This window comes from Cynocephalus volans, chromosome 4 (genome assembly GCF_027409185.1).
Source record: "Cynocephalus volans isolate mCynVol1 chromosome 4, mCynVol1.pri, whole genome shotgun sequence".
Taxonomy (NCBI): Eukaryota; Metazoa; Chordata; class Mammalia; order Dermoptera; family Cynocephalidae; genus Cynocephalus; species Cynocephalus volans.
In genome coordinates this window covers 105,560,137-105,574,651 of record NC_084463.1, presented here as the reverse complement: position 1 = coordinate 105,574,651, position 14,515 = coordinate 105,560,137, and the positions used below count along the sequence as shown (strand labels likewise).

At 34.8% G+C, this 14,515-nt stretch overlaps 1 protein-coding gene across 1 annotated transcript in view; it reads right to left on the bottom strand.

Annotated features, from left to right (window-relative positions):
• The window catches only part of TRIM22 (tripartite motif containing 22), a 172,700-nt gene that overhangs the window by 148,662 nt on the left and 9,523 nt on the right, over positions 1–14,515 (bottom strand). The window lies entirely within an intron of this gene.

Sequence of the window (14,515 nt, the reverse complement as noted above, 5' to 3'; positions counted from 1 at the left end):
AAGAATAAGGTTAATGAGAAGAAAGAAATCATTGATCAACACCATTGCTGTGGGAGCTCAAGACAGTACTCCTGACCCTTCTACTTTCACTGCAAGTCATATTGCGAACCAGCAACCTGAAAGTTGGAGACTCAGCTGGGCAGACAAAGAAAGGAATTTCCAACAAGAATCATTAGAGAAGTAGAAAAGAACGTCAGAGCACTCCAGTTTCAGTTTCAACATATAAGGAGCTTGAAAGTCATTACTCCCATTCTTAAAAGAAAAAATTGAACCAACTGAAAACAAATGACTTTTCTTCAATTCATCAAGAGTTAAGGTCACAGGACAAATTGCCACCCTGAATCTAGAAACGGATAGGTAAATGCAGAGAATAACAGCCTAAATCTAGTTACCTGGAGCAGAAATTGCATGAGCCATAAACTGAGAAACACTTAATGGTAATTTTGACAAATTGCTGGAGGCTGAGTGTGAAATAGCTTGAGAGTCAGAAACTTCTGGGGGCCATAGCTTTAGGGGGCCTCCACACATTTTTGGAATTTACCTCCAAAAGCCAAATGAGGTACCCATAGTGAAACACCAAGAAAAATCCTCTCTTTTCTCTGGCAGAGGGAGGCTAAAAGAACCCCTTTGAAATAATTCAGAGCATCCCCCATAACAAAATCTATTATCCATTGGAAAGTACTTTACCAGAGCCTTACTCCAACTAAGGAGAAGGGCGTTTACCCTGCTCCAACCTCCTCTAGTCTTCCCATCTCACCTAAAGGGATATGGGCAAAAAACCACTTGTGAAGGTCAAAACTCAGGAACCCAGGCCCACTGAAGAACTGAGATCTAATCATAAGCATATACCAATATATCAACCGTGATCCAGGATAGTAGCAGTGGGTGATAATTGAAACAGTTGCAAGATAACAGACTCTACCTAAGGAGGAGTTCCTAGGGAAACTCCAGAACAAGTGAGAAATAAAAGGATAGAAGAGAAATTTTGAAGCCTTTAGCACCCATAGATACAGAAAACATTAAACACGGCTCTATTCCCACACAAATTAATCTAAAACTTCACACTAAAGCCCTTAACATTTTATTATGTAATATATTATGTTCAGGCTTGCAACAACAACAATGACAACAAAAATTGCAAGACATGCCAAGACAAAACAAAACAAAAAAAAAGAAAAAACAGTTTGAAGAAACAAGTAAGCATCAGAACCAAACTCAGACATGACATAGATTTTGGAATTATCAGACAGGGAATTTAAAATAACTATTGTTAATATATTATGGACTACAATGGAAAAAATAGACAACATGAAAGACTAACATAAGTAGAGAAAGAAAAGAAAAAGAAGGCATTTTTCTAAGAAAAAAAGAAGGCATACTTTTCTAAGAAAGAAAAATGCTAGAAATCAAAAACACTGTAACCGATAAAATGAAAAGTGCCTTTGATGGTCTCATCAGTAGACTGAACATGACAAAGGAAAGAATCAGTGAGCTTGAAGATATGCCAATAGAAATTTCCTAAACTAAAATACAAAGAAAAAAAGGAACGAAAAATCAAGAGAATACCCCAAAACGGGACAATTTCAAAAGATGGGTATTTCAAAATGTTCTTGGAAAAATAGTGCAGTGGACTGAATTATGTCTCCCCAAAACTCACTGAAGCATGAATTGTGTCCCCCAAGTTATGTATTAGAATCTTAGCCCCCACTGTGACTGTTAAGAGGGTGGGAAATCATATTATTGTAATTGAAAGGTGGAGACTTAAATAGGTGATTGGATTGTAGGACTGTGCCATAGTGAATGGATTAAAAATGGTGGTCAAGGGCGTGGTTCTGAGGGCTTTAAAAGAAGAGGAGAGTCTGTCTTGCTCTCTCTGCTCTCTCTATGTTTCCACCATCTTGCAATGTGAGACCCTTGGGTCACTGTTGCCACCACCAGATAGACTTTGGACTTCCTATCCTCAGAAACAGTAAGCAATAAATTTCGTTTTCTTTATAAATTACGCAGTTCCATGTATTCTGTTATAAGCAACCCAAATGGACTAATACAAATAGAAACAAAAGATAACACAAATCTTCTCATGAACTTTTTGAAGATCTGTTGTGTATGCATAATTAGAATACTAGAAAGAGAAATAGAGAATGGAACAAAAACAGAAAAAAATATTTGAAGTAATAACGGCCAAGAATTTTCCAAAGATTAATAATATCAGACACAACATCAGACATAGAGAAACCTCACAGAACACCAGCAGAATAAATTAACAACAACAAGAAAAAAACAAACAAAAACTATACTTAGGAAAAGCATAGGGAATCAATTTTTTAACTGGTATGTTCAGTGAGATTAAAAAAGGAAGTTAGGAATAGGATGAGAATGAAGTTTTTGTTTTACAATAAAGACTTTTTTATAATAATTAATTACTTTATGATTAGATGAAATTTAAAAATCAGCTGTGATTCTTTAATAAAGTTATTATATTTATTGAACTAAAACACAGCTAATAACTTTTAAAGTAAACTAATTTTCATTCTACAAATGATTCATTTCAAGTCACAGAAAATGGAAGCCAGAATAAAATAGACAATATTCTGGGTCACTAGTCATGAGTTAAAACTAGTAGTTATTCAAATATCTTGTTGTCATTTAATTTTCACAGTGCCCCTAGAAAAATACTATTGTGTTACATGTAAATCGACAAACGAGAAACAGAGAGAGAGGCTGCTGGAGGCCTGAAGGGACGCTGATGAAAAAAAGACCGTTCATTCTCCACAGTTCTCATTAAAGGCTTCTCCTGCATTCGGAGTCTGACCATATGATCTAAAAAATCCTCCCTTAAAAAGTAGCAAGATTCTCTCTAGAATGTAAAAGAAAAAAAGAAAAAAAAATTATCCCCAGTCTCCATACTTTTATCATAGGTGTAATTTAAGCACTTACTTATATATTTTTTACGTCTGGCTCCTCATCAAGTCTGTATACTCCATGAATTTCTTAGCATATCTCCCATAACTAGCACTACACTTGGTATATTGGTGTGCAATATAAATTTGTGAATAAACAAGCAAATGGATGAATTAACATGATTTATGTATTTATTATAGGATATGATTGTAACACAGATTTTCTGTGTTTTCTAAATACAGCAAATCGATTGGGACAACTTCTATCCAATTAATTGCATTGATATAAAATTTTGTTACAGTTATGTGCCCTTTGGCATGGGCAACATGTAGTTTAAAGAATGGATATGGTATGTAAAGGAGAACTGCACTAAATTCAATCTAGGCTTCCCTACTGCTAGTAGGCTTCCCTCCTCCCACTGCAGTCTACCCTGGAATTTCAGTTATTGCTTGCTGCTTAAAAGAAGCTGACCAGTGTCATTAAAAAAAAAAAAAAAAGTGTGTGCATACAACAATTAGTATGAGTATTCCAAATATTAACAGCAGTTATTAACAGTTTAACAAATTACTCCCAAACACTGTTATACGTGTGATTATATGGTATTTTTAATCGTTTAATTCCAAATCTTCCTGTTCTAGAGGATTCAGTTAGCTGGTGATAGTACTTGTGTTGAAATATCTACATTGTGACTCAATTTTAATTACAAAATAGCCTATGTCAGTAATTTTCAGTTCCTGATTCAACAGGAGAAAATACTGAGAAGTATATTCCATGATGTAGGTAATAAATATAGAGTATATGATATACTAAGCTATAGTGAATCTAGCTTTCCATTAATAGAGAGAAGAGTACTATAATAAGCAAAAGACAAAGGTGTATGATACACATTTAACAAGGTATGGGAGCCACACATTCTCCACTTTACATTGTGGAGGACAATAGTTGAAAAGTACATGAACTTATCAGGTGAAATTAGCAAGATATCACCAACCTGAGCCATCTGGCCAGTGCCTTTAGGCCAAATCCACAAACAATAAATAATCCCATTGATGATGTATGCTATTCTTAGTCAGATCTACCCATTAGAGTGTAAGCCCCACCTAAACAAGAGAAATTTATAAATTTCTCCTGTTCCTTTTCCAACAAATATCAAGTAGCATTTACTTAATGTACATCCACTTTCTTGTACAATCTACCTACCATATTTATGCAGAGATTTCAAAGTGTCCATTTGAACTTTCATTCATGTGTCTATTATCATCTATAGACACAGAGTGGTTTGTCCCCAGGGAAGAGGACTAATTTAAGGCTAAGGGAATAAACTAGGAATGTTCTGCAGACCTACACACAAAATATATCATTGAAAGATAACTCTGAGAATGGTCCCAATTCATTATGTATCAAAAATGAGGAAAGAGTTCTCTGTACCAGGAGAGAAAGGCTAAGAGATTAGAGCTAAGAAATATACAAATAACTACAACACTGAGAAATTAAATATTTAGTACAATGACAATTACTTCATCATGCAGTACATCATTCTCTATATTTAAGATTATATCTAGGGGTTACTCCTGGAGCATCATCTCATGACTGAGTGTGAATAAGTGTCTTCTGGATTACTAATCAAAATTTCTCTTTGTTTTAAAACTATTTTTTTCCCTATTCTATTTATGTTTTTAATCATGTGCCTCTTATATCCTTCTCCTTGTACTGAGACACATCATGAACAGACACATGAACAGAAAAAAGCAATTGTACTAATTTATTTTCTCTTCTCCAAGGAAAAGTAGCACTTATTTTTGTCAGCAGTAAAAACACTTCTTTATAATCAGAGTCAATGATTTCTCCTATTACCCAAATGTTTTGCAGACTCAGATTGAACTTGGAAAATAATAGTGACCATATTGTTAGTGGCATGCATACAGATGAGCTGTGAAGAATCTTCCGATCTCTGAGAACTATGCTACCAGCATGGAGAGGAAACATCCAATCTAGCTCTGAATAGCATGGCTGAGTATGGTTTAAAGTGGACGTGGGACAAGTAAACATGAAATACATTGTGCCTTTGTTACCTCAGCTTTTTGTGGTAGAAGCGTTCAATCAGTGAGTGTACTGCCATTCCCTGTGTCTACCTGCAAAACTCAAAGTTTCAAGTCCTTTGCTTCCATGTCTTTTGACTTAATCTTTATTACAACAATTCCCATGGATTGAGGTTAGTATATTATTGTATAGTCATGTGATTATCACTGAAACTGTTTTGGGGGACATCAAAGTATTGGTAAAATGGCAGTGTGTTGGGCTTAATGGTTGGCAAATGCCTGGGACACAGGGGCAAATATACCATATGCAGAATAAATATCGACGTTTGTCAATAAGAATATGTTGAGGCTCTTTTTAGGTAATGGAAATATAAAATTTACTTGCTACACAAAGTTTGCCTTTTTTCCCAAGGAGCTCGTATGGCTTAGCCTTACCCTCCTGTCAACATTGGCACCTGTTACATTGGTTCACATATTTTTAATTTTCTCTGGGATGGCTGTGAATTTTTACCCAATGACAGGAGGCCTTCTCACCTGAGTGATTTAAAATGGCTTGCCTCTGTCATGCTACTTTAATGTTTCCCAAAGAAGTCATGGTGTAAGCTTTGTCACTGTTTCTCTCCCAAATTTGCCCTTGATGGGATTTAATTGTATCTGCCATACGTCATAATTGTACAAAGCTCCAAATGAACTTTCCTTTCATAGTCCAACTTTTTTTCCCCCCTAGTATACTTCATTTGATATTCATAACTAAGGCTCGAGTCAAAACTAATCATGTACTTGTCTCCATTGTTTTAAAATAGACTGATTAGTAAGCAATGTATACAGTTCATCATAACAGGTTGATTTTCTCACTTCTTTTACCTTATGTCTCCATTGACATTCCATACTGTGATGTTGAAATTTACATAAGGAATTATTTTACTTTGTTTTTCAATTTAAACTTTCAATCATTACCTTGGTAAACATAAGCTAGGATCCAACTTTTGTATTTCTAGGTATCATTTATGGGCAATATAGTTGCAGGAGTCTCGTCCTTTATTACATTTTGAATATACATTTTGAATATTATGAATTCCTTTGACTACTTTGTATATAACATTTACATTTCAAGTGTTTCCCTGACTTGTCTTGAAATACTCACGGTTGGCCCAGACTAATAGAGGGCAGTCTTTATATAAAGAGATTGACAGATCATGGGTCAAATATTCAGTGGCCATTCATACCCCAGTGTATGCTTTTCTAAGACATATATTCTCAAAGCTCAAAGGCTGTTTTGTGCTGCCATCCCATGGCCATTGCTACAAATTCCAATTATTACCTTTCATGTCTCTTTTTTTTTTTTCTTTTGGTGGCTTGCTGGGTCAGGATACAAACCCTTGACCTTGATGTTACTAACACTACACTCTAATCAAGTGAGCTAACAGGCCAACCCTTGAGTGTCTTTAACATGTAAGTCACAGGGATTTAAATTTATTCCATGATTCTAAAGGCAGAGCCACCTGAAGTTTCTGTTGTAGCACAAGGAGCATTCCTGTTGCTCTAGAGGCCACTGAAATTAAGCACATTTTTCTGTTACTTGATATTTAGCAGTCAGCATTGGGCGAGGTAAGGAATATGTTGTTCATAAACCAAATGTTCCTATTAATTGTTGTTTCTGGGCAACAACTGTTTTCTTACCACACTAGGTATATCCTTGGTCCTACCATTCCTGATATTCAGGGAAATTTTACTGTCTGAGAAGATCCTTGGCATTACTTTGAATTTACATTTTGTCCATGCAACATTATTAACTATGCCACCTTTTCCAATATATCTTGTGCTTAGCTTCATGCTACGATAAGAATGTCATTCATAAAATGAAATATAGAAAAAGGAAGTCTATTATAAGAATAAACAGGAGATTCTAAGTAAACCTGGATTAAGACTGTAAAGTCATATTGCATTCTGAGCCAAAGAGAAGACAAACTGGTCTTTTCTGGTTTTACTGATAGGCATCAAAAAAAAAAAAAAAAGCATTAGCCAAATCAAACAGTTAACAACTCTTTTGTTTTACCCGATCAACTAATCAAACATGCAGCAAGACTGGTGCTGACTATCTTATTTAATTCCTCTTACTCCATTGTCAAAATTCAAAACTTCTTTACTGGTCTCATAGATTACTTGAGGAGAGAGAATTTTTCACACCCCAGCTCTCTGTAGTCCTTAATATGTTGTATAGTTTCCTGTATACGTGTGGCAATCTGCATTGTTTTATGTGTATAATTCATTTTGGCTTTGGTTATGCTAGCAGGTCAGTGTGCAAATGTCCTATAATAACGAGCATAGAATAATTAATTATCCTAATTTAGAACTTGACTTTGACTTTGTCAGAGCAGTGCATTGATCCAAAACTATAAGAGAAAACCAATCTTCACCATTAATATTTAAATTGTGTGGGTATGGCTTTTCCTTGGGAAATTTGATCAATAAAACTTATTACTATGTTTTTATATCAAGAACATCTCTTGATTTTACCTCCTATAGTAGTAGTTTTACTAATGTAAGTTTGTCTCCTTCCTTCCTTGAAACTGTCTTATTGTCATTGGTAAATAGAGACTCTGCCCCTTCTTATGATATGGAGTTATCATATCAATAACTTAAGAGAAAGCAAAGGAAGCCTTGCCTTCTCTTACTTTGTTTCAGTAACCGTTTCAGTAGTTAATGATATTCAGTTCCTTGTATTTATTTAACATATACTCCTTCCTCTTAAACTTCATGATTCAGTATCTAAATGAACATCTATTTCCTATTTAAGCAAATTACTTTATTGTCTATCTGTGTTTCTTCCTCTCTCATCCCTTTTTGAATATTTTATGTCTTTATATATCTTCATAGCTCTAACCTCCTTTGCTCATTTCTCTTTAGTACTTTAATCTATGCTGAGGTCTTCCCTGGCATCGGCAAGGTAAGGGGCAGAACAGTTTTCAGTCTGCCTCAGGGATCAGCCTAATCAAATCACAGAGCACATGGTCCAGACCTGGCTGTCCCCTTCCTTCTTCCATCTTCTGGCACATTCTCTACCTATTCCACTCATCTTGTTCTGTCTTCTTTAACTTACAATTATATTATCATTTGGCTTAGTTGAGGCTTTAATCGAAGAAGGGGCTTCTGTTACTGTAGTCTATGCCCATGTATAGGACACCAAAACATCTGTTACCAAAGACCAGATCATCTTTATTAAGTCCTAAATACAAATCAAAATGAGGAGCTTTAGGATGAGAATTGTTATCATCAGGTAGTGCTACATTTCATGTAACCTTTTCTGCAGGATTGATATGTGGCAAGTTCTTCCTAACTCTAACCATAACCTCTCTTTCTGAAATTACATAGTGTAATGTGGGTGTGTGCTGCTTTGAATGAATATAATATAGCTCGATTTAATTGTGTCCTGTTGTCTTCTTTCCATTGTCTCTCCATTATTTTTCTCTTTTCATCCCCAAGCCTCTGCTCTGTCAGAGCCTGTCTCACTTATTCTTTGATTACTGTCATATCTGTGGTTAATCTTTCTAACAGCATAAGGCAGTATAGAGTAGTAATCAGCAAACTTTTTGGTAAATATTTTAGGGTTTATAAGTCAAGCAGTCTCTGTTGCAATTAATCAACACTGCCATTGCAGCCTGAAAGCAGTGATAGACAATACATAAATGAGCATGGCTATGTTCCAACAATATATATTTACAAAAATAGGCGAAAGGTTGGATTTGGCCCACAGACTGATATTTGCTGACCCCTGGCAGAGAGAAATGAGTAAAAATGTGGTTTCTGAATTTCCACCTTGAAGGTTGATTCTTCCACTTAGTATTTGTCCAACCTAGAGCCAATTCTTGCATCTTTCTGTGCCTCAGTTCTCTTTTTTTTTAAAAAAAGATAATAATAATATCTATGCTCATTTGACTGCTGTAAAGGTTGAGTTTATATGTATAGAAGTGTGACTGACACATAGGAAGTGACAACACACAGCTGCTTCAGTGGTCAGGTGAGAGACAGATGCAACTGAATGTGTTGACTTTTAGTTCAAAAACTTGTGGGGTTTCCTTTGGTCTCTTGAAATAAAGCCCAATGCTCAGGTGAGATGGGCAATAGTACCACACCTTGAAGCCCTATCTTCATTTCTCTCCTAATTTCTTTTCTGCTTTTTCAAAGATTCCAAAATGAACTTCATGTGTTTCCCTAATTTTGTTTTTCATATTTTAATCTTTGTTTTCTTGCTATTCAAATACTAGTATGTTTTCACGATGGATCAAAATGAATCAATATTTTATTCCTTAGTTGACTTTTTATTTGATGTGGGCCTTTGCCTAAGTGTGCGTATCTCATGAATATTCATAATAAAATAAATAAATATTTTTAAAAAACCAATAAAAGTAAAGCGGGTTATTCTTGGCCTCAAACATCACCTCCCCCATGAGAACCTGAAAACTAGCTCTTCACCAATCAAATGTAATGTTTCAAATCTTGGAACTTTAGAACCTCCAATTTGTCTCTGTTCTAGAAGATGGTTGAAACAAGACTTGCACAGAACATACCTTTGTTTCATCCCCCAGTAGACTGAGCCTCTGAAGTCAAGGACTAAATTGTCTGCACAAAGCAGTTACACAGCAAATGTCTGGAAAACTGAAAGAGCTCCATGGGTATTAAGATGATTTTTGACAAGAGATGAAGTAGCAAAACATTTAAATTTTAATTAAAACTGAGTTAAAATGTAACTCAGTGTTGCTAACAAATATTAACAGGCTATTTCTCATGAACGTATACGCAAAATTAGTTAACAAAACTTTAGCAATTAGATATATTATGTAGAAAGGATAATGCATCTGAAAGAAAGTGAGCTGAAATGCCGGGTACCGATCAAGCTTTATTAAAGGAAAATAATCTGCTGGGCTGTGCTCAAAATGCAGGACAGCACCAGGTGTGGGGGTGAGAGAGCTTATACGGTGCCAAGGGCTGGCCGATACAATCAATGAGGAACATTATGCTAATGTGGAAGCTATGTGACCAGGGTGGAGAATTACACCTTTGTGGAAGCAAAAAGGGTTTCTCTTTCTCAGAAATCATGAGGTTTCTTACAAAGGGAGGGGCTGGCGACTATTTTGTGCTTATTGTGTGCAAAATGGCGCTGGTCAAATCCAAGATCCATCAGCATCATAACCAAGTGGGGTTGGATTAACATTGGAAAATCATGTAATGTGATGTACCACATTAACAGACTATAAAAGAACAAAACAAAACAAAAAAAACCATGATGGTCTCAGTGGGTACATATGATACAATCTTCTATAATAAGAAACTTATAAAAGCTTTAAAAACTACTAAAACAAATAAATGAATTTAGCAAGATTTCAGTATATAAGATCAGTATACAAACTTAAGTGTACTTCTGTAAAATTGCAATGAATAATTTGAAATTGAAAATATGATTTAAAATAGAATTGAAACATGAAATAGGGATAAATACAACAAAATGTACAAGATCCATACACGGAAAAGCACAAAACATTGCTGAAGGAGAAAACAAACAAACAAACAAACAAAAACACACACACACACACACAAATAGAAAAATACAGTTTATGGATCAAAAGATTCAGTATTGCTAAAATGTCAGTTCTCACCTAAATTAATCTATAGATTCAATGCAAGCCTAATCAAAATTACAGAAGAAACTAATTTAAAAATTGACAAACTAATCCTAATTTACATGTGAATGCAAAGTCTAGAACAGACAAAGCAAATCTGAAAAAGAAAAAGTTGGAAAACTTGTACTACCTGATTCCAAGATTTATTATAAAACTACATTAATCAACATTTAGGATATTGGTGCCAGAATAGGCAAATAGATCAATGGGACAGGAAAGAGTCTAAAAATAGACCCACACATATATGATCAGTTGAGATATGATAAAGATGCAAAGACAATTCAGTGAAGAAAGAAGTCTTTTAACAAATGGTGCTGGAACAATTGGATCTATACATACAAAAAGATGAATTTTGATCTACACTTTTCACTATTTGCAAAAATTACCTCAAAGTGAATCACAGACTTAATGTAAAGCCTAAATTATAAAACTCCTAGAAGAAAACTAAGAAATTCTTTGTGGTCTTGGATTAGAAAAGATTCTTAGATAAAACATCAAAGTCCGATCCGTTAAAAAAACAAACAAACAAAAAAACAAATGTCAAGTTGAAAGTCATCAAAATTAAGAACTTCTGCTCTTTGAAAGACACTAAGAGAATGAAAAGACAAGCTACATACTAAAAAGGGATATTTGCAAATTGTACCAAAAGTGTGTGTATAAACATATACATACATACATACATACATACATACATACATACATATATACCCTTCAAAACTCAATAACAATAAAATAAGCAACCCAATTAAAAAGCAAACAAAAAGGTTTGAAGAGACACTTCACCAAAGAAAATATGCAGATGGCAAAAAGCACATGAAAAGGTGCTCAACATCCCAAGGCAGTAAATAAATGCAAATTAAAGTGACAGTGAGAAACTCCACTACACATCTATTGAAATGCCTAAAATTAAAGACAAACCAAACTAAGCCACAGAAAGGATGTAGAGCTACTGAAGTCTCAGACACTGATGAGACAGATGTAAAATGGTACAATCACTTTAGAAAATAGTTTGGCAGTTTTAAAAATAATCATACATCTATCATACAGCCAGATACTTCACTCTTAGGTATTTACTCAAGAAATGAAAGTATGTGTTTATTGAAAGACTTTTACAAAAAAATATTCACAACAGTTACATTTTCATCAGCCCCAAACTGGAAATAAACCCACATTTGTAAAACAGGTGGATGGATAAATTGTAGTATATCCCTACAATGGACTCCTATATGGCAATAAAAAAGGAATTAACTCTTGACAGAAGCAACTTACTTGGTGAATTAAAGAGACCAGATGATACTATATAATTCCATACATATAAAACTCTAGGAAATGCAAACTATAGTGACAAAAAGCAGAACAGTGTTTGCTAGTTTGCTAGAGGATAGCAGTGGGGTGGGGAGGGAAAAAAGAGAGGGATTACAAAGGGGCTGGGGAAACTTTTGAGAATAGTGGGTATTTTTACTGTCTTGATGGTGATGATGCTTTCGCAAGTCAAAACTTATCAAAATATACACTTTAAATAGGTGAAATTTATCGTATGTCAATTATATCATAATAAAGATGTTTAAAAAATGTTCCCAACAACAGAAATCTTTCCTTTTAAGTTAGAATCAAATTTAAATTCCAGCTCCAACAAGTACTCACTTATTGGGAAATATTAGGATGACAATACACTTGCCTAGAACTCTAGTGACAATAATACTCTTCTATGAATTTTAAGCTATGAGGTGGAATAAACGCAGTTCCAGAAAAAAAGCTGAGATGCTGAGTTCTCTATAATGAGAATGAGGAGTTGTGTAGGGTTCTGAACACTTCTTTTAGTATCCTTTGTAAGAGACCACTATGTCTCCAACAAAATCTGAGTTTTCCTTCTTTTGAAACTTCACTGTACATGACTTCATACAGCTAGACATTTAAAAAATCTTCTTTTACCTTTCTGCCATTACCTTCTCCTTGGGGAGAGGAGTCCTGGTAAAAATGAATACATATACCTTGAATCCTCCTTTGTACCCTGGGCCCACAGGCATTTACACTAGGGACAGAAATTTCATTGCAGGCTCTAGTCCAGAGTTGTTCAATAGAAATACAATGTCATATGCTTTTACACTAGAGACAGAAATTTCATTACAGGCTCTAGTCCAGAGTTTTTCAATAGAAATACAACGTGACTCATATATGTGTTAGTTTTCTGTTGCTTATAAAAAAAATAGCTGAAAAGGGGAAATTTATAAAGAAATAAAATTTATTTTAGTTTTGGCAACTGGGAAGTGCATGATCCAGGGAACTCATCTGGAGAGGACCTTCTTGGTGGTGATCAGGGTATGAATCATGAATCATGAATATGGTATATGAATATGAATATGAATCATGAACATGAATCATGAATCACATGGCAAGAAAGGCAAGAGCTTTTTCATTTTCTCTCCATATAAAGCCACCTCTCAGTACCCATAACCCACTAAACCATTAACCCATTAATCCAGGAAAGGATCAATCTATTCACGAAGACAGAATCCCGACAATCCAATCACCTCTCAAAGGCCCCCTTTCAAATAACATAATTGAATTTCCCACCCTCTTAACACTGTTAAAATGGGCATCAAGTTTCCACTACATGAACTTTTGGGGAAACACAGCACATCTGTGTAACTAAAATTTTCCTTGTATCCACATTAAAAAAATAAAATGAAACAGGTGAGATGAATAATAGTTTATTTAATCCAATATATTCAAAATAATATCATTGCAATATATAAAAGTTATTAGTGCAGTATTTTACATTATTTTTTGAAACAAGTTTTCAAAATCCAACGTGTATTTTCTACTTACAGCACATGTCAATTCAGGCTAGCCACATGTGAAGTGCTCAGCAGCCCCCTGGTGGCTCTTGGCTACTACACTGGACAGCCAGCTCTGGTCTCCTTGATATTCATTTCTACCTCATAACTTCTTTTACATGGCTCAGAAAGCATATAGTGCCTCTCTACCAAAGTCATAGCAGCTCATTCACCAGCTGTTTGTGTTTTAGCATAAAGGAGGTATATCACAGATAAATGGAGTCTGGGTTCCTGAGGACTTTGTGGAGAACTCGTACTATACTGCCAACCTCTGGACTTAGTGGAGGGGGGAAATGGACTTCCATTTCTTTTAAGCCACTGTTTTTTGGTCTCCATAATTCACAACTAAATATAATCATAACTGATACCGTGTTGAATAAATGTTGGCTGTTGCATCTGTCAAAATAAAAAGATATGGAGAAGCCGGAAGAAATCATTCTCTTCCTTAAAGTGCTTTATACAGTAATCCCCCCTTATCTGTGGGTTTCACTTTCTAAGGTTTCAGTTACCTGCAGTCAACTGTGGTCCAAAATTACAGTATTTTATGAGAGAGAGAGAGACCTACCACATTCACATAACTTTTATTATAGTATATTGTTATAATTGTTCTATTATTTTTGTTAATCTCTTATTGTGCCTTATGTATAAATTAAACTTTATCATATGTAATGTATAGGAAAAAACATAGTATATATAGGGTTCAGCACTATCTGTGGTTTCAGGCATCCACTGGGGGTCTGGGAATCTATCACCCACAGATAACGGAGGACTACTGTATTAATCATATTTTCTCTTTGCATTTTCCTCCCATTCTGAGAGAAAAATCTGTATTGGATTAATCATTTTCCTCTTTCCCCTTTTTTTACTTTAATTCATTTGGAAAATATATTTTCTTTATTTTTCTATTGCTACCCTTAAATTTTTAAGATGAAGGTTGAAGGTGGTAGTGAAGGCTACAGTAAAGACTGAAGTTACAATCTCCTCTCCCAGTCTGAATTTAAAGTCACCAGAAATTAACATTATAATGGTTTGTTTTTAGCACTCAATCTTATATATACTT